A 21,317-nucleotide genomic window follows, 5' to 3' on the forward strand; every position below is an offset into this window, starting at 1 on the left:
AATACATAGAGATATATTTGGAACAATTTGTTACTTATGCCCCCCATCACCATCACCACATCTCATCCCCTCCACACCCCTCCCCACCCCTCCTGCTGAAAAATTATGAACACAGAGCCGCACTCACATTCTTGCGCACAGCCAAGTGAGGAGGCGCCTCCGCTGTCGTTCTGGGCCAATGGCGCACGGAGTAGCCTTATCACACTTATCCCCGGCTGGCCAATGGCGCACCTCTCCCAGGCTCACATGACGCCTTTCTGTGCGCTCCCCAGTCCTCTCAGCGCTCAATCCCGGCGAGTGCAGGCATCACTGAAGACCTGACATCGGCGGAATCGGACGTCCACTGGTCCTCGGCGCTGCTGACCAGGTGTTATCTTTGCGCAAAAAACTTTATCGCCATCCGATGAAGCCGAGCGTCGATGAGAGCGACTTCCCCGTGCATCGCCGGAGGAACAGACTTTTTTTTGCCGTCTCCAAACCGGAGAGAATCGCAAAGGGGCGAGACAATAACGCCCAGAAGTTATTGAAATGCATCGTAAGTAGGCGACGTTATGTTTTTCCTTCTTCTTAGCGTTTATTTGTATCACTGCTTCCATTCCTGAAAGTAATAATTACCAACATTTATCGCTTGTTTCTTGTTCACGTCATTTTTAAACGCATGTGTCACTCTGGGCTTTCTGTCCCTTTTCTTCTAGTTTCCATTCAAAGAATTAAACATTTTTGCTTTACATGCTTTTAAGGCCTTTTGACTTCACTTGATGCTTGATTGGTGCTCATGTTTCTCCCCTGTCGACACTCTTTGTGCGTCTCTGAGAATTTTTTTGCCTCATTGTGAATGTGTGGCTGTATCCGCGCAGCGCCATAGCATGAAATATAGATAAAAAGCACACGGCAAACCCGCTGACCTCAGGCAGGCAGGCAGGCAGGGAGGCTGTGCAACCGGTCCACACGGCTCAATGAGGACAATTAGGGAGGAGGGAGAGAGAGAGAGAGAGAGAGACAGGGGAAGAAATAAATGGAGTACTTGAAGCGCACTAAAATAGGGCTGCACTTCACTTCAACCCGCCAGGCAGGATCAGGGTGGATCTTCAGTAACCTTCAGTGTCATTTCAAATAGAATTCAACCTTTTTTTATGACTAGAAATTTACAGCATACACTTCTGTCAAATTCCTGTCAATTGAATTCCCCCCTATGAGGTCAAAGTCACTCACTGAACCCCATTATTGATTGGAAATTAAGGGTCAAGGGAGAGGTAAGGGGAGGGAGAGACGGGTGCAACATTTATGTACATGTGGGAGTCAAAGCAAAAAAAGGTGCCCTCTGATTTTCTGCGCACAATCAGAGGAGAAAAAAAGTGGTGGTGGCGGCGGTGAAAGGGGGGGACCAGGGCCATTTGATGTTTTGAAAGGCTTCAGATGGCTTTAATTAGGACCTATAAAATCTGTCTGCCCCGTTCTCTGAGGCAGCAGCGCTCTGGAGGAGCGAGGAGAAGGAAGGGAGGGGAACTGGCAAAAAAGAAAGAAAGAAAGAAAGAAAGAAAAGCAAACCGACACAGAAAGTCACTTCAGCGAAGGATCGTCTAATCAAATTTTTATAACCCTCCTCTTTTCTTTTCCCTCCCACCCTCCCTGCCTTGATGCTGGTGGTATGTAGGCAGCCCTCTTATTCCCTCTTTGTCTGGCTGCTGTGTTATCTACACTCACCCCCCCTCTTCATCCTCCCACCACCCTCAACCTAACTATTGCCTACAGTCGGCCCGACCCCAGACACCTGAAGGCTAGACGTAATGATCAAGAGAAGTTCCAGTCTGTCTGGAGCACAGCCAGTTGTTTTAGCTTTTCTTCTTCTTTTCCTCCTCCCTTCTTTTTTTTTCTTTTCTTTGCGTCCTCCTGCTGGCCCGGCTGGCCCTGCCCATGCCTTGGCCTCTTTTCCTTTACTCCTCATCCACAGCCAAGACACGCTATGTTGTTTGTGAGTTTGTGTCTGTATGTATGCGTGTGTGTGGTACAAGGGTTGCAGTTTCATTGCTACCGTGCTACTGTCGCTGTGCAGCCTATATGGATCTGGGATGGAGTGTGGGTGACTCACAATCCTGCAACACACACACTCATGAGGAAACATCAAAGACTTCTTCTGTCTTCCATTGTGTGTGTGTGTGTGTCTGTGTGAGATTCCACCGATGTTGTTCTGGCGGGCATCTATGAGAATATCACAATGCCTGTCGTGGATTTTTTTTTCTGTTTAGCTCAAACAGCTGGGATTTTATATGTTGTGCTACTTTTTTAAAAGCATTGCGTTAATTGTGTAATGTCATCATTGTTCCCAATTTTTCCGTACCACACAGCGATGCTTTATGTTGTTCCTGTTCGGAAGCTGTTTGTTGATATTAAACCTTTAGTCTTGATCTTGTTCGAAAGGATTGGGGGCCAGTGGAACAACATTAATAACGATCAGGAGTTAAATCTTTTGAGTTTCAACAACAAACATATAATTCCTGCTCGACGACTCTATTTTTTTTTTACCCTGCCGATGGTTTTAAATGAGGCAGTCAGATGCAGTTCTTGTCGCATTTCGGTTGTGATCATTGATCGGAAGTCGAGCAATAGGAAACGCAAAACACGAATTGGAGATCGGAGTTGGTGGAAATGCTTCAGTATGTGTATTTCTTTGGTGAATTCATGTTCAACAGTGTTTTCCTTCGGTGCACGTCTTTGTTTTCCCGATGTGTGTTGGTTAGGGATTACATCACTTGGCTTCTGCTGGGTTAGCTGCATTATGAGCTAGCTCGCTTTATGGAAAATGGCTGGTCGGGGTCTTTGTTGCACGTCTTGCCCCTCAATCGAAGCTAGTGAGTTGTTTTTCTCAACAGTGTCTTTTTTTTTTTTTGATAAACTTGTTTGCTCTGAGATTATCCCCCTAACAGCTGCATTGGGCTCTCTCCGCATCCACAACAATGTAATCTTCTCAAATATGATGTTTTGACGAACAAGCGATGGTAAAATTTGCGCAGCGCTTTCGGCGGAAATCTCGCCACTTGTTTGTGTGTGTGTTTTGTCAAAGCTGACTCTGTGTATCATGGTATCAAGGAGATTGAGGTTGTCTCGTCTCCTGCCACCATCCTTTGAAGGGGGAAGTAATAAAAAAGCTCAATGGGTGCAACAAGCTGTTCTTCCCTCCTACACTTTGAGGCTTTCTACCTGGAGATGAATAGGAGGCCCCTCCATAACGAAGGGGGAGAAGAGAACATTTTATTGAAGGCTGAGGATGTGTGGGGGATGCGCCATAGCTTCTAGACACTTGGTGTGAAATAGTCTAGTTGGATCAGTTTTGCAGAACGGTGCTGTTTACTAAATTTGATTGGCACGTTGAAAATAATTATTTTACTTTCTGTGAAGGCATAATTTCATAAAACATCACTTGCACAACAACACGTTGAACACAAATGATGTAAATCTATTAAGATTATAAGTAGGTCAAAAGAGTGTTATGTAAACGTTAGCAAATTATTTGCTTAAATCCTGCTAAGAGTAATATACTGTCTTCGTGGCTTGATAATGCAACATCCATGATAATGGAGTTGGACAATCACAAAGCCACAGATTAGGATTTTGGTAACCAGATTTATGCGTGAAGGAGTGAAGTCATGGCCAGGAATGTAAATGGCGGAGTCATTCAATTACCGCTGTGCCCTTTCCTGGGAAAAGTCCCCAGCCGTGAAGAGGTTAATTGTTTTTGAATCTCCATCCGAGGGGAGAAAATGGGGGAACGGGAGGGATAATTGAGCCGCTGATAGTTGAGTGGGTTATGGATTACTGTGCTTTTTTTCTAGAGGAGACAAGAAAAGGAGGTGACCAGGAGAGGAAGGAGAGAAGGGAAGGGAAGGGAAAGCAGGGGTGTGAAAGGCCCATGTTGTGCGATGCAGCCGCAGGGGTCGTCTTGGCTGCTTAGGAAGAAGGGAAAACTCCAGTCCTGTTTAGCCCATGAGGTGACCCTTGGCCCCTTCGCCTGCTCCTCCCTGCTCCAGGTGCAAGCCCTCACTGCTGGCAGCTCACACACTACAAGCTAATTTTTCACACACACTGCAAGCGCTGAGGAGGGGTGAAGGCGTGGTATGAAAACGCAGATCCCTTTCACATTTTCACCCCCCTGCCTCTTTTTTCTTCATGCCATTCCATTGTCAGGGGTTAAAGATCCAAACCTGCTTGGAAGAGGGGGAGTGAGTGCTGTGATAATGTTTTTCTTTTTTTTACTTCTTCTTTTCTAAACCAAGAAAATTGATGACTGTCTTTAAATGGGGGGAGAAAAGATGATTTGACATGGTGTAATAATCACAGGAGTGTTAATCAGAGGGATGTCATGTATAATTACTACAGTGTTTGATAAGACAGCGGCAAACCACCTCAGGCCATTAGCGAAAGTTTCCCGATGTTATTAATGGGCGTTAATAAAATTCAAGAAAACCCGGATGGAATGAGCCCTTTGCATGGCCCACTGGTTAAAGCACTGTAAGGTTAATGAACCAATTTACATACTTTCTGCTGCCATCTGGGTGGAGCGACGTGGCAGATGCTCCCAACTCGGTACTGTTGCGCGGTGCTGTTCAACATGGAGGAATGTGTCAAGTCCACAGAGGTTGATGAGCACACTTCACGTTCAGCCTGTGGTTGAAAACGTTCGCCAATGAGCCGAAAATCAATGCTGCTCAAAAGTCCTGTAGAATCAAGCACTGACCATGGTGCTTTCTGTGTTTAATTTCATTTTAACCCATTACAAATGGACAAATGAGAGCAATTGTTGTTGACAGAAAGCAACTCTTAAATGTAGAATAAACCCCTGACCCCTCCCCATTGAGGAAGAGAAAAAAAGTCAGGGAGAGAGAGGAGTCTTCTGGGCCTCAGGCAACAAGAAACTTGACAGGGGCGATCCAGGAAAATCAGCAGAGACGATGCCGGAGACTGGGAGAAAAAGAGGATTAGTATCTGTCCACCTCTCTGCCATCCTCATCTGGGTGATCACATTACAAATAGAGCATTCTCGAAGCAGAGGAACAAAATGAGGTCTGTCGGCGATCAATAAAGCAGTGTGAAAGCAGAGGGATATACTTAAAAAAATCAAAGGCTCTGGCTGGCATGGCCATCATCTCGCCCCGTCTGCTGGAATCAGATAAGGGAATGGGGCCTTGCAGGAAAGGATGTTCGGCCCCGGGGCAGCTTGACTTGACGGATATCCCTCCTACTGGCACCTATTGCAGGCTGATTTCATCTGTAAATGGGCGAAATCAAACGTTTCAGGGCCTAGCTTGTGCCTCTTTCTGATACTGTACGTGTGAAAGAACAGCGGAAGGTATAGATGAGTAAAAGGGAGCACATAATCCCAGCAGGAAGTGTGGGGAGAAAGTACAGAGCTATTTCTCTAACCCCTCTGTTGTCCTCTGTGGATGATGGCTTTTTACCTCATGCTTCGCTTACATGATTTAAAGAAAATAAAATCACCCTGGTTTTGCGTTGACAATGTGTCAGAGCTGCTGCGAGTGTTCGTTTCAGATTAGCTCTTTGTGCCGTGAGGAGGAGAGAGGGAAGGCGGGGAGGGGGTGGCTTGGAGTAGGGGGGTCAGGGATGGTAGAGGGAGGTGGGAACAATACCGCCACAATCCCAGTTGAAAGAAATCATTTTTGCACAATTTTTATGAAAGCAGTATTTGTCCGGTTGGATGGTTCTATCAAAGCCCAACAGCCACGGTGGAACGTGATTTAAATGACGTGGTGAGCCACAAAGCTGGCAAGATGTCGGGTTAGAGTCATTTCTCAGCTGAACGCTCTTCAGGTAAATGCAGATAACGCGCTCTTGAGTTTCTCTTTCTCTTTCCTAAAGAAGTCTCATTTCTGCAGATGGCTCTGAGCTGACACCAGCTCTGCCAGAGCTTCTGTTCTCAGAGCTAAGCTTGTACAACATTTATGTGGTGGAGATGAAAAAACATCAAGGCTACACTTTATGCCTGTAAATTTATCCCTGAAAAACCAGCTCAGAAAAAACACTGAGTTTCTTGTTCTTCTTAAAGTATTATCAGAGATTTTTTTTTAATTTCACCCCACTCGCTCCCTCTTTTTAAAAAAAAACAAAACACTTCCACTTCTCACTTTTAAAACTTTGAATATGAGAGCAGTGAACTTGTATAAGCCAGGACTTCAGGTAAGTGAACAGGAAATGCAATTAGAGGATAAGTTGATTTCTTAGGGTGAATTCTGTTGTTCACTCGCAGTGCAGATAAAAGAAGAAGAAAATTTGCCTCTGCCCATGTCTGTTGTTGTCTTCAGTTTCAGAACCCCCTACAGCATTTCCTGGTGACTCACTTCTTTCCGAGCCATTTATGCTTGAAAACTTCCTAAGGATGAACCAAACATATTCTGGGTTTTATCGTCAATGAGGGACCATTGGGCATAATGAAGTTCTGTTTCCCAGCATGAGTTTGGGAGGCTCATGATTACAAATGCTCCTCTCATTGTCTCCCATCATCTCCTCCCTAATTGAAGACAATATAACGAGACAATAGGGTCTCGCTCATCATTCTGCATCAATGGCATGCTCTATGGAACGTGCCAGTCTGTTAAAAGCGGGGTAGTGATGGTGGGCGGGGTGTGTATGTGTGTGTGTCTACGGATACTTGAATGCGCTTGAGCTTGTTTAATTTGGACCAAGAAGATGGACAATTAAACTACAGCTCCCAGGGGACCGTTCATTTTGGTCAGCTTTCCCACTTCATGGCCGCCTGCCCTTGTAAACGCTCCTGGATGTGTCTGGGTCATGCCTTGGGGGGTGGAGGGGGGTTTTGTAGGCGGGAAGGTCTGCCTCTGGAGGGGTTGTCTCAGATGATTAGGACAGCCAAGTGAACAGAGTCCCTCAGTGCCTGGCCCCCTTCACCTCCCTAATGTGCTCTGAATAAGTCCCCCTCCACTCTGCGTTTGTTGTGGGGTTTGGTGGGAGGTGGGTGGGGGGATTATGTCTGGCCATGGTTTAGGAGTGTTTGTCATCTGCCCCCTCGAGGCCTACATCGGCTCCTTTGTCTGAGTGTCAGGCATACGACGTCAAAGCGCACAATGTGGCTATGCAATCAGGGCATCTCGGGTTAGGAAGTGACGCAGGATTTCATGTGTGGATTTTTTCTAAGATTGAGAATTAAAATAACTCTCTTCTCCTGCTGCGTCTAGTCATCTTTTTGTAGTAATTTTACATATTTAAGCGTTCCTTGGAGTTCACAAATCTCTTCAGTATTAAATCGACACGTCTCATGCCGTTCCATAGTTACATCATGTGCTCAGTCGCATTTCCATAAATGATAACGCATAACATAGATGTGAAGTTGTATGAAGTTATTCTCAGAATATTATCAAATGTAGACTCATGCTGCTTTATGAGTGAACACTAGAAGTAAAAAAAAAATCTCTTCTATGTTGCACAGATGGTTCAACAGTTATGAAAAGAAAGATCCATCTCAGAGGAGGAAGAGATGCTTAATTCTGGCATCAACAAACCACCATGCTTTGCAGCTATAGATGGCATCTTTGTTACTTTGTGACTGCTCATGTCGAAATCCTTGTCACACACAAGAACTAAGTAAACGTGTGATCGGCTGTGGTATAGTTAGGATGACCTTCAATGGATGAAAGTGAAACAGCATTCTAAAAGATGCATCAAGGCAAGTCATCCTTATTCAAAGCAGCGGACATATGGCTTACTGAATAAAGTTGGAGGGAAAACTGGATGCAGAGCTTTGTAAGTTTTACCTTAAGCCTCATATTGTTTAAAATCATGGACCATAATTCTACCTCAAAGACCATCATATGATTATTATGCGATCTTTTGACCACATTGGCCACCCTTACTTTATTTACTCCCCAGTCGTACTTCATACTGAATAAAATAAGAAAACAGTGCTGCCGTTAATTTGTTCTTTCCTGCAGTTTCTTGAAAAGCTTCCTGAGAGATTAAGATGTTTTAATGTAATATTGGTACCACTAGAGAAAGGGGGGGGACTTAATTATAGATCAATGATAGATGTGTAATATTATGACTGAATTTGCTTTAAATCAAGGGTTAATACTTCATAGGAGCTCGTATGGGGAGTCCTGTTCCTGGTGGCTACAGATTGTATGGCGATCGCTGCAGTGGTCTCAAAGGTGTCTCTATGGTTTCACACAGTGCATCTCTGTATGAAATTTGGAAGAAAGATTCATTCATGTCCGCACAATGACGAACAAAGAGAGCACTGAGTCCTGGCCAAATATCACAAGTTACATTGAAAACAAACAAAACAGTTTTGCTGTAGACTGAGGAGGCAAAACCTCCCAATGACTGATAAGGGTTCTGCAGAATCCGGGTGCTGTGGGAGAAATGGCCTCTGTGGCTTTGCATTCAAGTCATTCGGCAATTTGGAGCACCAGGAAATGACCAACATTCCTCATTCCCAGAAACATAATAAACCCAGATCTAGCTTCTTACAGTTTCTACATAACTACGGCTAAAATTTCTGCCTGACTGACATTGCTATATATTGCGAAGCTGACGTATTGGCTTGATTTTACTCTTATTTTAATCAAAATTGGAGTTGAAATACAGTGACCCTTGTGATGAAAATGTAAGGTTTCTTAAACGACAGCATGCCAGCATTTCACCATTCCACCATAATAACTAGCTATGGAAAATAAAATGCAATGTAAGACATGGTTAAGTGTTTTGAAATGCTGTCTTTCTGTAATTTAAAGTGTTTTGTTTAATTTGGAGGACAACGTTTGAGAAATGGAAATGCAAACATGCGTCCGCATTACATCAGTGCGCAGACAAAGCCTTTCTAGCTCGACCATATTTCCCAAAATACATCGAAAATGTAACAAAACAGTTTAATTTTGGTCATCCTGAATCATCCTTCACCCATGGGAACTTAGTTTGTGCTTCAGCTTTTCTCAAGTCAAAGTTGCTCCTCGTTCTGACTCACAAAAGGAACTCTGCAGTGACTAATCAGATCACCTTCCCTCATCACAATGAACGTTGCTCATGATGTGCGCTCTCCAAGGCCACACCTTGCTACTTTCAAGAAGAGTAAATAGACAAGGAGTTTTGATGACACCCAACATGCTCATTTTCACAAGGTTGAGTGTAGCAGTTTGCAGTTGAGTCTCACAGGTTTTGCAATTGAAAGAAAAAATCTAAAACAGTGAAGATAAGAGAAGTGTGCTTGATCTGTGTCCCCTGGTTTTATTTTTAGCTTCGAAATATTTTCCACTTCTTTGTAAGTGCCTGAATACAAATTAAAACTATGTCCACAGCGATTTGTGAATAAGCATTTGAGACATTTATTTTTATAGGTGAGGTTTTTAAGGAGTGTAAATAGACACATGAATGGCTGTTTGTGTCTATGCGTGAGCGCGTTGGAAGCAAGTAATTGCAGTTGCGTGTTTTATTGAAATCTCAAGGGTGGGACTGACCAATAGGAAGATGTGCTCTTCTAAAAGTATGTGTCATATTGTAGATGAGGGATAATAGTTGTCACATAAAAATACCTTTATATTCTTTGACGTTTACTTCCAAAATTAGATGCCCTGCCAGAGTCCTCAAAAGGTGAGAAACTTACAGGATTTAATAGAAACTGCTCACACAGACAAACACAATTTTTTTAAAAAAAAGAAACTACATTGTTTTCTTTTCATCTTCTAAAGCCATTGAAGGCTTTAGGAGGTTAATACAGCTGCAACCTATCAGCCTATCATCAAATGGAGTCTGACTTTTTTATGGAGGTACTAGAAGGCAAATCCAGTGCGGATGATCTCTGTGTGGGCAGGAAGCCTTGAAGGTTTGCATCATGTCTGCCACGTTCTACCCGAGGGCATTCGAGCTTCCTTACATGCAGAAACGCACACAAACTTGTGCACGCAAGCTACCGTTTTTTCCTCACAGCGCAGCAGGAGTCTGTCTACATCTGTCCTATTGATTAATGAAGCAGGCGCAGCGGGTGTCACAGGGAGGCAGGAGTCGAGATCAAGGCTGTGAGCGGCATCACTGGCATAGTCACACCACACAAACGCACACACACACACACACACACACACACACACACACACACACACACACACACACACACACACACACACACACACACACACACACACACACACACACACCAACACCTCATACGCACACATTCACACTCCTTCGCTGTCTCTGTCATGTTCTCTCTGTGTCTGTCACAGCAGACACTGCAGACACAGGCGGCCATGACACACAAGTGTACACGCGTACGGAGACATGACACACACATCGCCGTAGCTCACAAGCACACCGTATCACACTCGCTCACACACAGAATGAATTAACATGACTTGGCTGTGCCGGCGCCTAAGCTGGAAAGGCGTTTTCTATAAACATAATGTTTGTAGATTAGTTGGGGTTAATGATCCGATTGCCTCGGAGCTGCCACAGCGGCTGCGTGTGTGTGTGTATGTGTGTGTGATGTTTGTGCACATGTGTGTTTTGGGTAAGGGTAAAAGGTACTGTTCTGTGCTGTCTCCCTCACTTCCAAACGAGACATGCCCCAGGCACCATTACAAGAGCAGTATTTATGCTATTAGGGACCTGGGTTTGCCATGCTTGCAGTTGTACCAGCACGAAACGGCTAAAATTATGTCTCAACTAACCTCAGTGGGCAGGTCCAGTATTTTCTTTGCATAAATGAGAAATTACACGTTGTGTACTTGAAGGCTATTTTTACAGATCTCCTGTTGGAATATCATGCACATTATTTTAGAGCCATGTAACTGTAAAAGCCAAGGAACAGAGTAGTTTCTTTAACAAAAAATGTTTGTCCTTCCAGAGTAGAAATAAAAAATGTTTTTTTTTTTGCCATCTTAAGTGTTTAAAACTGGCGCCTATGTACAAACCAAGAATAGGCAAAGGACTTTCTGTAAGGCTCTGGAGTTGGTGGGTTCACTGAGGGTGTGGTGCCTCGAAGCCCACCTCCCTCTCTTTCCCCACAAACATTCCCTGTCATGTAATGCTGAATGGACAGAAAAGTGCACAAATGGAAGAGAGGGGAGAAAGAATGAGAAAGAATGATTGAAAAATGACTGTAAGACCCCTGCACTTAAAAAAAAAAAAAAAAAAAGTGGCCACCCCCCACCTACATTTTTCCTCCCTTCCTTCTCCTCCAGCGTTCCTGTTGAGGCATGCCTCCGTCCCTGCCAACCAGCATCATTCGGGGCGAGGGCGAGGGGGCAAGAAGAGAAGCGGGGAGGAGGACAAACAAAGGAGCACTGTTGCTGCCTTGCTGGAGGGTCGACACCAGACTGGAGGGGTGCGGTTGGAGGGGTACAGACGGGGAGAAGGGAGTGTGACTGAGGAGGTTTTATCATTAAGAAAAGAGATTAAAATGAATGGGAGGGGAGTGGGGCTGTCTGTTCTGTTCACAGTAATAAAGAGGACAAGCAGTGCCAGTCATTTTTTTTTTTTTTTTTGCAAACACAACACAGTTGGCACACTCTTTGCAACGCTGCAGTTAGTGTGTGCGAGTGATAGGGGAGGGATGGGGATGGGGCATTGTTTTCTGGCCATTGTACAGTATTTGCTTAACCCTCGTGCTTTATCTGTGCAGCTGTATGCTACAAATGAGATGGTGAAAGGAGCGTATGCGTGTGTGCACCATGGCGGCTGTCACAGCTGTTAGCAATTTCATCAGTGCACTTGAAAGACGCACAAACATACACACATTCACACGCACACACTGTATACTCTTGATAAAACTATTATCCAAGTAGCACAATTACATACAAGCTCACATATAAGCCAAAGGACTAAATTGATGCAACGCAGGTATACAAACTGTAAAAGCCATCATACACATGTTTAGTGTAATCATCCTCCTACGATTTTCTCTACCACTGCTTACACTTAGTGTTTCTTGACCCCAACTTGAACCTCATTCCTTGTTACATTGAGCAATCTTGTTCAACGCTGCAAATACAACCCTGGCACATCTTGCTCAGGTTCTCTCGGCTTTGCTCTGTTTTTCAAATGTATGTGTTTTGTTTTTTTAAATAACTACTCAACCTTCGAGATGGAATACAGATTGACAAAGTGTATTTTGACCTTAAACAGATTCTGTTTTCGGTCATGAACTCTATTGATTTGTAATCACCATGTGGATATTGTGTCTTTTATTCTTGCTGTGCCACGAGCAAGAAGCTGTTGTGAAATATAACAGATTCACAGGCAATAACTGGCTTCCCTAAAGGCCCCAACTCTATGAATGGATAGTTTGTATGCATTTCCTTTTTTTTTTTTTCTTTACCCCGACGTGGGTTGCCGGTTGAGATATCGGCACTCCACTCAAACAGATTCTTAATGGTCTGCTTCCCCTTTTTGTCCTTTGCTGTGTCAGGTCATGAAAGGAGCTGACACAAGGAGAAGAAACAGAAGAGTGCTCGCAGTGTTAGCCTTTGCCGTGGAGGGAAGAAAGAGAAGCAGAAACACCCCCCCAAGCAGAATGCAACGTGGAAAAGATCAGTGAATAAAGAGAGGTAAGAGTTAGCTCTGAGGTTACACATTGTCTTGTGAGTGTGTGTGTCTGTTGTCTTTCCACGTGGTTGTCTGAGTCAGTTGTGCACCTGGGGTGGGTTTGGTGTTTGCGTGCGTGCATGGTTTTGTTAAGTGTTTGAGTGTGTCTGTTTGTTTTGTGTGTCCGCGGTGTCAGTCCTTATCCACCAGATGATGCACGTATCATCCTGTCTGAGTCACCTACCTCATCCCCCAGCTTCTCTGTGGTTTTTATCTTGTTTTCCACTCACATCCATTTCTCTGTACTAATGAGAGACGCAACAGTTGATATCATGTGTAGATATATTGCAGGATTTTTCTGATTTGGTATCTTAAAAAGGCAGAAAATGCACAAAGTAGAACAAGTTGATTGATCTTTTTCCTACAGAAGAGTCTGAAATGATTTTTTTGCACATTTCAATATTTAAATGAAACAATTTTAATGCATATAGTTCAGATTTAATTTAGTGTTAAAGAGACAAATATGCATCACTTTAAAATACAAAAAAAATCCCACATCATACAAACTCCATCTGTGCTATCCCAGATACTTATCGCTTTCCTCTTTTATGTCAAAACCCAAAGAATCCATTTCATGTCTTGTGGATTTGACCTTTTCTCTCAAGCATCCATTAATATGAAAAAAGAAAAAGAAAGCATTTCAGGGATGCAGGAAGGAAAAAAATAAAGCATTACGTTGGAGAAGAGCATACCCAAAAGGCACAACAGAGGAGCAAAACTGGGAGAAGAGCCACCTTATTGTCTTAACTGTATTTCGGCGGTTCCCGAAGTGAGCAGTCTCTCGGAGAGTAATCTCCTCACTCTCTCTGTGTGAGGTTGAAAGCAGCACTAAATCATTTTCTAGCATGCAGGCATGGACAGAATGGCTGCCGCCATGCACAGATAGGAGGGATGGTTAGAATGGAGAGGCGGTGAGAGGGAAAGAAGATGTTGTTTTTCTCAGTTTTTGTCATCCTCCGGACTGATGAGACTTCTCCACCTCAACCCTCCACCCAGAGGTTGCAATAGCAATGGTGTGATTTTTTGTCAAAGTCGTTTTTTTTTGGGTCCAGTCTAACATTTCTTACTCTTGCACATAGAAGATCTACTGTTATTCATGTACTATTAGTCCTAGTTTTCTCCCCATAAGTATATGTACTTTATATTGTATTATTCCCATTGCTGCTATTAAATCATAGGCTCCATAAATGGCTCTATTTCCTTTCTTTTGGGTGATTCGGCTGTTGGGGAGCTGAACCTGTGACTCTTCTCTTACAGGGCGTATTTTGAGCTGCCTTGGTTGTGTGCTCTCCCAGTAAAAAAATGTCAATTTTTCCACTCTCTGTAAAACCACGTCCAGCTCTGTGTGCAACACTTTCAAAATGAATACACCTCACAATAATGTCCTGCAGAGGACAGAGCAAATTCAATTCAGTGTATTTCTGTTCATTTCATTTCAGGTTAACTCTTTTCATATCAACCCAATCCAGTTGCACTCAAATTCTCTCTTCTAGCTCCTCATGTCTTGCACTCACCTATTTTCAGTCAGCCTGAGTCATACTGTCTCCTATCTCTTTTTTTTTATACATTTTCAACTCCCTTCAGTTCTGTCTTGAGCAATCAGTTTCAGAGTCCTCCTCTCTCTTTCTCAGGTTTGTGCATGTGCAACCAACCTTTATCTTTATTTTTGTGCTTCAGTCACTGTCATTCTTCTTTCTGTGAGAGTTGTCATCTCCCCAAGAAAAGCACTCACACTGTCGTTGCATGACCCAACCTTTTTCACAATTACTAAACGAAGCCGTTCGACCATTTTAAAAGACGATGACGAGCATTTTGAGGTGTAGAGCGTTAGTTTAAGTGAAAAGGAAACTATCTAACTCCAAGTAATTGTTGAGTTCCGATAGCAGTCTGCTTTAATAATTGGGCTTCCTCACATTTTACTTGTCTTTCCAAATCATCAAGTCTTGGACAAAACAAAACTGTCTCTATATTTATCTGGTTTTGAACTCATCTTAGAAAGAAATGCCAGCTCCTTCTTTCATCTTTGTTTTGATGGATGCACTATGTGTCATCCATTTGGGATTAATGGAGTCCTACTACTTCACACAACTCCATTGTCTTACGGATCGCTCAAATGATGCAAGGGTAGTCTTGGGAAGAAAGAAAGGAAAAAGGTGGAGGATGTTGTAAGCAAATATGCTTTCTTCTTAACCCCCCTTTTTTTCCTCTCAAGTGTGTCTGCCCTCTGCTTCCGTGGAAGAAGGTCTTTCAGGAGCAGCCGAGTCTGTCTAAGCTGGCTTTAAAAGCTGGAGGACTCCAGAAGCAGCATGGCTCTCTTTTGGTGTCCATTTGTGTACATGGAGGCGGGGTTGGGAGGTTCAAGCCACAATGTGTCACAAGGTTTCATATTTCAAATACACACATATGACAAAATGACAGGCAAATGAGTCACTCCGTCATGTCATATTGATTCACTGCAGGACTCGGGGACAGAGCGAGTAATTGTCAGTTTCATGCTCATGCAAAATAACCCGGCAAATGATGGACAGCAGTTTACAATGGTGAGGGGGAATGCACACTCGGTTGGGGAACGACCATGAAAACCTAATGGACAAGTGTCGAAAATGGTCACATTTGTGTCTGCACAAAGAACTCCATGAAACAACAGAGTGCTCCTCTATCAAAGACCCCCCCCCCCCCCCCCCCCCCCCCCTTCCCTCCTCTCCCTCCCCAACCAGAGGACTGAAGATTAGAGTGAGAGCTTTTATTGGGTACGAAGCCACAGCAGTTTCAAAATGGATGGATGGATGAAAGATTGATGGGAATGAGGAGGCTGAGATGGAAAAAATTAAAACAGAGGAAGAAGATGGTGGGCAGACAAGAATTCACAGAGAGTGGGAAGCAACAAGAAAGGGGAAAGAGATAGAGCCATTTCAAAGTGAGCATTCGGGAATAATCCATCAGAGAGGGCCAAAAAGTGGAGAGATACTGTAGAACTGGTAAATAAAGAAGCGGGGGTGAGGGCCAATGGAGCGATGCCTCTAATGTCTTTATAAGGCCATAAAATACTGCACTTCCTGGCCTCTGTCTAATTGCTGCGAGGAATGGGATGGTGGGGAGTCTCAACTCTACCTGCCTACTAAATGAGGCCCCTAAATCCTCACTGCTTGGCCTTGGGGCTTTCTTTTGGATTGCTATGCCAGCAACATGGACACAGAGAGAGAACAAGTCAGAGAAAGACTATGTTACAGTAGACTTTATTGCTCTTCTGCTCAGTATTGAGGTTGGGAAAGGAAATACAGAGTAATGCAAAGAATGACAAGAAGAATGAAAAAAGGAGAGCAAGAGGAAAAGTCCAAACACAGTGAGCAAAGAATAAGACTATAATGTACTTATGTGCTATTCCAAACAATGACCAATTTAAAATCCGGCTGAGAAAGAACACAGCAGTTGAGAGAGAGGATTTTATTGACTCAGCAGGAAAAGATTGTAGAAGTGGCTATGCTTCCCCAAGGAGCTGTATGCTGAACTCTTAAAAACGTGAAAAGTAGCGCTTGCCATCATTGGAAACGAAAACATTTTCATTTCATAAACTGCTTGTCTAAGGGACCCTGCCCCAGCCTCTAACCCGCAGTAATGAACAGGGCCTTCAGAGGAGGAGAAAAGCTCCATTTTTTTTCTTCTAGTAAAAGGTACAAACTCTCTCTAAACTATGACCTATATACCGTAAGTGCAAATGCACAGGACTTAAATGGTCGAGTCCTTAATATTTCCTCAGTATTTATTTTTAAACGAGGCAGCATCAATTTAAAAATAGTGACTGTCTGATGAAAAGCTTAGGAGCATAAATCATAAAAGATATCAAAGTAAATAAAAAAACAGAAGTCCTTACCAAAAAAGAAGCCTTTAACTACATCCAGATATTTTATATTTAAAGTAACCACATGTTAACAGATGTAGTGGATTCACCAGGGAGCAGAAAAGTCACAGATATATTGGTATTGGCAAGTATGTGTGCCATATATCTGATAACAAATGGCAAAAACTTTCTGTCCAGAGCATTGTGCAGAAGATGGTATTTGGGATGATTAAGAAGTAGTGTCATCACGTAGTTTATCCACCAGGGCTGCTTCAACTCTATTTTTTTACAATGCTGTCTGCAGCACATGTAGCAGAGTATGTATCACAGCTAAGCAGACAGTTGTGTGGAGTTAATCAATGTCTTGCAGTGACTTGCTAAATAATGTGGAAAATTTATTGCTTGAAAGTTCATAACCAAGGACCCCATCATTGTCCCTTCTCAACATACTGTAATATATATGAATATATAACAATAATGCTGGCTAATACGTCTGTCTCATTCAGGCGCAGCTTTAAATCATTTGAATTTCATTTTTATATCATTAATCATCTATTATTATTATTATTCGTCATCGTATTATTGATGTAATGTCATTGAATTTTTTTTTAACTATGCTTTGACATCGTTGTGCACCACAAAGTCATCTTGTAGTTTCTCTTCCGTCCAGGTGCCCTATATGCTGTATATTTGAACTGAATGGTAATTTCAGGGATTGTGATTTTGTTTTTCAAAATGTAAATCCAAGTCTCAATCTTTTGTTAGTGACTTATGAGTTTATGAGCCGCGAGCCTAACTTTTGCTTATTTTGATGACGAGGGTACGAGGGTTGGGGCTTGTATTGTGACTAAACTTCGCCACGCTACAGGAGCTGTATAACAGTTGCCTTTTTTGTACTGGGTTTTATCAGTGGGTGAGAGAATGAAAAGGAGTCAAAGGCAGCCCCCTAAGCTTTTCATAATGCGTCCCGAGAGGAGACAAAGGCCCGCATTCACTGCTGGGTGTCGATAAGACCTATCATTAGTCTGCCATTGGAGGTATTACTGACACACACAAAAACACATGCACACACACACATATGCGCAGCAGAGTGCAGTAGGGTACTTATTCCTGCACCCATTCTCTTTTTCCACATACACACGCATAAATATTCCTATGCGTGCCAGAAGTGAAAGAGGCAGCCAGGCTCGACTTGAATCGAATAAAGGCAGAGGAGTGGACCCCCTACTGTTTCCCCATCACAGCAGAATTCACTCAGCCTCGCAGAGCAGGGGCATCAGCACTCTGCTATACCTTGTCTGTGCGTGCATGTTTGCTACTCTGTGTACGTCTGCAACTCTGAACAGCTGTTTAGCAGTTGATGATGCACAGTACTATGAAAACCATACCTGTATAGACTGAACCTCTGGTATTAATTTATGAGGATGATTTGGTTAAACTTAATGTAAAAATAAAGCAATGTCAAAGATGCGCCTGTTAAATATGATAAAAACAAACAAAAAAGACATAATAGTTGAATTGATACGTTTTTTTAAATTGATTTTAAAAATGTCACTGATTCTGTAACAGCCACCAATATTGTAATATTTTATTTCTTATATCCATAAAGTTGCAGCCAACGTTGTCCAAGTAACTGGTTGCTCTCGTCCTGGTGTTAAAGCTATACTTCATCTCTCATAATTTTTTGGAAACCTGTTTATTTCTCCTTCAAAGACGACATTGATATATCTGTTTGTATTACAACAGCAAAAGTAGTTTTGCGCCGTAAAGCAACCAAGCAGACCGACAACATCCAGCCAAGTGCTTAAAAAGCCCATGGAAGCTGCCTGCCATCTTGATGATAGAGCTCCTTGTTTACAGTAGTAATGTCCCAGAATTAATATGCTATTGACTTATCGATGATAAAATGCCACACATATTACATTTACTTAACTAGACAGGAGTAAAATTAGGTGCACAAGAAGAGTTAGGGCATCCTATTAGCATTTTCCTCTGTGTGTGTTTGTGTGTCTGTCGACTCAGAGGAGGAAGACGGCAGTGCTGTCTAGGTTCTAAGTAGATGATGGACCGTGGCTCGTATTCCCATTCCCTCTCATTAGCTCAACCCCCTGAGAATATATGAGGTTACTTACCTTCCCTTGCTCAGAGTTCCCGGCTAAACGCCAAGCGTCGGATCAGGGTCATTAGCCTCGCTACTTGGAACAAATGGCCTTCGATAGCATCTCGGCTAAAATACAACAGAAGCGCATTAACCCCTTGATCCTCGGAGGATAGCATATTGAAAAGATTAGGAAGAAAGCACTGGACAGGATGACCAATTTTTTCTATTATTAGATTAAATTAGCTCTTATGTTTCTTTATTGTTATTTGCAGCTGGAGATGATCACTTTTTTTTTTATTTGGTGGGGGCCTTGGAATCTCATTGCACTCCAGCTAAACATCACAGCTGTTTGCCTGAAAACAAAAACCACAGAGAGAGAAGTGGGCAGAGGATCAAAGCCCAAGGAGGATTTGTCTGGCAGATAGTCGCTGGGGTCCTGCCTGTGTAGACACTCTCTCTCTCATTTTGTGTCTTTATCTCGCTCCCTGTGCACACCACAAGGTTGCCCCCTCACTTTGCCAGCTTAAAAATTGTGGATCATGAGGGGGGAAAAAAAGTGCAGTCACAACAACCTCCTCCTTGCAACAATTGCCTCTTTAATACAGCACACATGTTGGCGCACATGCACATGTTGTCAGTTGTTTCCTTTCATCTGAGTGCCTAGCGTTTCACGGGTTTTGATATTGGTGGTATTTATTCCCTCTTCTTTTGATACTGTAAATAATTGGCCGGCTTGATTTCGAAACCCTGCAGAGTTGTTATCAGAAGAAGCCTCTGCAAGTCCATTTAAAGTCTTGGATCATATACAAGCCTCAGCCCCCAAAAAGAGATAATCCGACAATAAACGATCTGAAATCAGGTTGTCTTTTGGTAAAAATAACTCGATGCAAGAACTGAATCTGTTTATTTCCATCTAAGGTCAGTGTGTTCACCAAAAAAATGTTCTTTCCATAAGGTCTCTTCATGAGGTTTGTGGCATATTGGTAGGGGGGTGGCTCAGATGTCTGTTTTGAGCAGAAAGACACGCCCAGAGAATGGATATAATTAAGACCTTTTTTTAGTGAGTAAGGAGGGTGTTTGTGTAACTGCTCTGGGTGGTCTAGCTGTACATGTCTATACTAGTTTTATTACAAACAGACACAATATGGTAAGAACACAGACATACACTGACAAAGCACAAAGATTAGCATATGTAATGGAACATGAATGTAGACGTAAAAAAAATAAACTCATACCACTTGTTTCCGTCTCTAGTTTTCCTGTTGGTTATGTGGCACAATAGATTTTAAACAAAAAAAAAGATCAAGGCATTTTACAGACCTGACATTCATAGACATGCACTTAAAAATGATTCCTTTGCTTTACAAAGATCAACAGTGAAGCGGTGCCTTGAGCATTTCATCACACACCTAACTGTAGCCTTCATCCAAGCCTTTATTTAGGCATTGAATAGAGGCCGTATCTTCCAAAAAAGTTACCATGTGTATTTTTTTAGTGCACTGGTGTAGCTCAAAGAACAAAACGCTGAAGGATTTCTCAGTCAAGAGTTGACATCTCTTATTCTGTCAAGTATCTTGAGCATTGTTCTCTGCTAACTTAGCCACATATGGTACAGAATTCATCTGAAATTGCGTTAGGGTTGTTCATTCAGAACATCTAACCTGGTTTATTGGTTAACCCTGTTCGGATCTCTGTTGTATTTGTTATAGAGATTTAACAGAAGAACAGGGCCACCAGAAGGTTTTAGCATCTTATGACTGTGCTTTATGATTTCAAGCACACTGCATTGGAATCCGTCTTGTACACTGATGACTGATACACTGTTGCCTGTTAAAGTTTAGTTCCCCCCCACTGTTGCCAGTACTTGACATGTGAAGTACCCTGAGATGACATTTTTATGAATGTTAATGTTCTTGAATTGGAAAATTGAATTGCACCACTGTGCAGTTTGACAGCGCTCATGCTGACTTACCACCCATTGATAAATTTTGAGGAAAAATTAAGATATATACAGGATTCTCAGCAGCATAGTTTGTCTTATTTGTCATGAATCGGTCTCAAAGCGAAGACGTGCATAATTGCTGCTATTCTGACACATTTGCAAACAACTTGTAATTTATACAAGGCTTCCTTTACTCAGCGGATAAAAGAACAACTGCAATGGCAGTCGATCCCACAACAAGGGCTTTTCAAGCAGTCAATCCTGATTAATGGCATCTTCTCGTTAACACATAAACACCCCGTGTACCGTCAAACCCTCAAACGTCCATTAATTTGCGACTTTTTTCCTTTCGCATGAATGGGCTCATTTAGCCGGCAGAGAGCGCAGATTTTTATTGCCACATTTTGTTTTGAAAACACATGGGTGGTCCTATTTTTTCTTTATTAATGCACTGAGAATATAAATTGGTGACTGTAGCGGGGCTTTAATGATGGAGGTGCCCTCCCTGGTCTCAGCCAGTGTGCTTGCTGGAGCAGAGAGAAGGAGATGGGAGTAGGAGAGAGACAGAGGGGGAAAAAACAATGAGGGAGAAACAGAGAGGTGGGAGAGAAATGATGAGGAAGTGGTTAAAAAAAAAAGCAGAGACTGTAGAAAGCAGGATACCATAGAAATGAGCAGTAACTGAAGGTTACATTAAACAGAAATAGTAAATTACATGTATATTCTGGCAGATGCAGGCAATTGAACAGGGGTGAACTTTTAGAAAGAAAAACGGAGGGGAGGTGGGAGGGAAGTTCTTAGGCGGCATAAAAGGTTTAATTTCTTCTTCGGCTGAA

The 21,317-nt window shown here is 42.8% G+C and overlaps 1 long non-coding RNA gene across 1 annotated transcript in view; it reads left to right on the forward strand.

Annotated features, from left to right (window-relative positions):
- Positions 1–221: 221 nt before the first annotated feature.
- Positions 222–21,317, forward strand: part of LOC127533701 (uncharacterized) — a 31,379-nt gene continuing 10,283 nt past the window's right edge. Inside the window, exons 1-2 of the long non-coding RNA XR_007941458.1 lie at positions 222–535; positions 12,425–12,563. This is a non-coding gene — a long non-coding RNA (uncharacterized LOC127533701). The remainder of the gene's footprint in view (positions 536–12,424; positions 12,564–21,317) is intronic.

The sequence above is a fragment of the Acanthochromis polyacanthus genome, chromosome 4, assembly GCF_021347895.1.
Source record: "Acanthochromis polyacanthus isolate Apoly-LR-REF ecotype Palm Island chromosome 4, KAUST_Apoly_ChrSc, whole genome shotgun sequence".
Classification (NCBI taxonomy): Eukaryota; Metazoa; Chordata; class Actinopteri; family Pomacentridae; genus Acanthochromis; species Acanthochromis polyacanthus.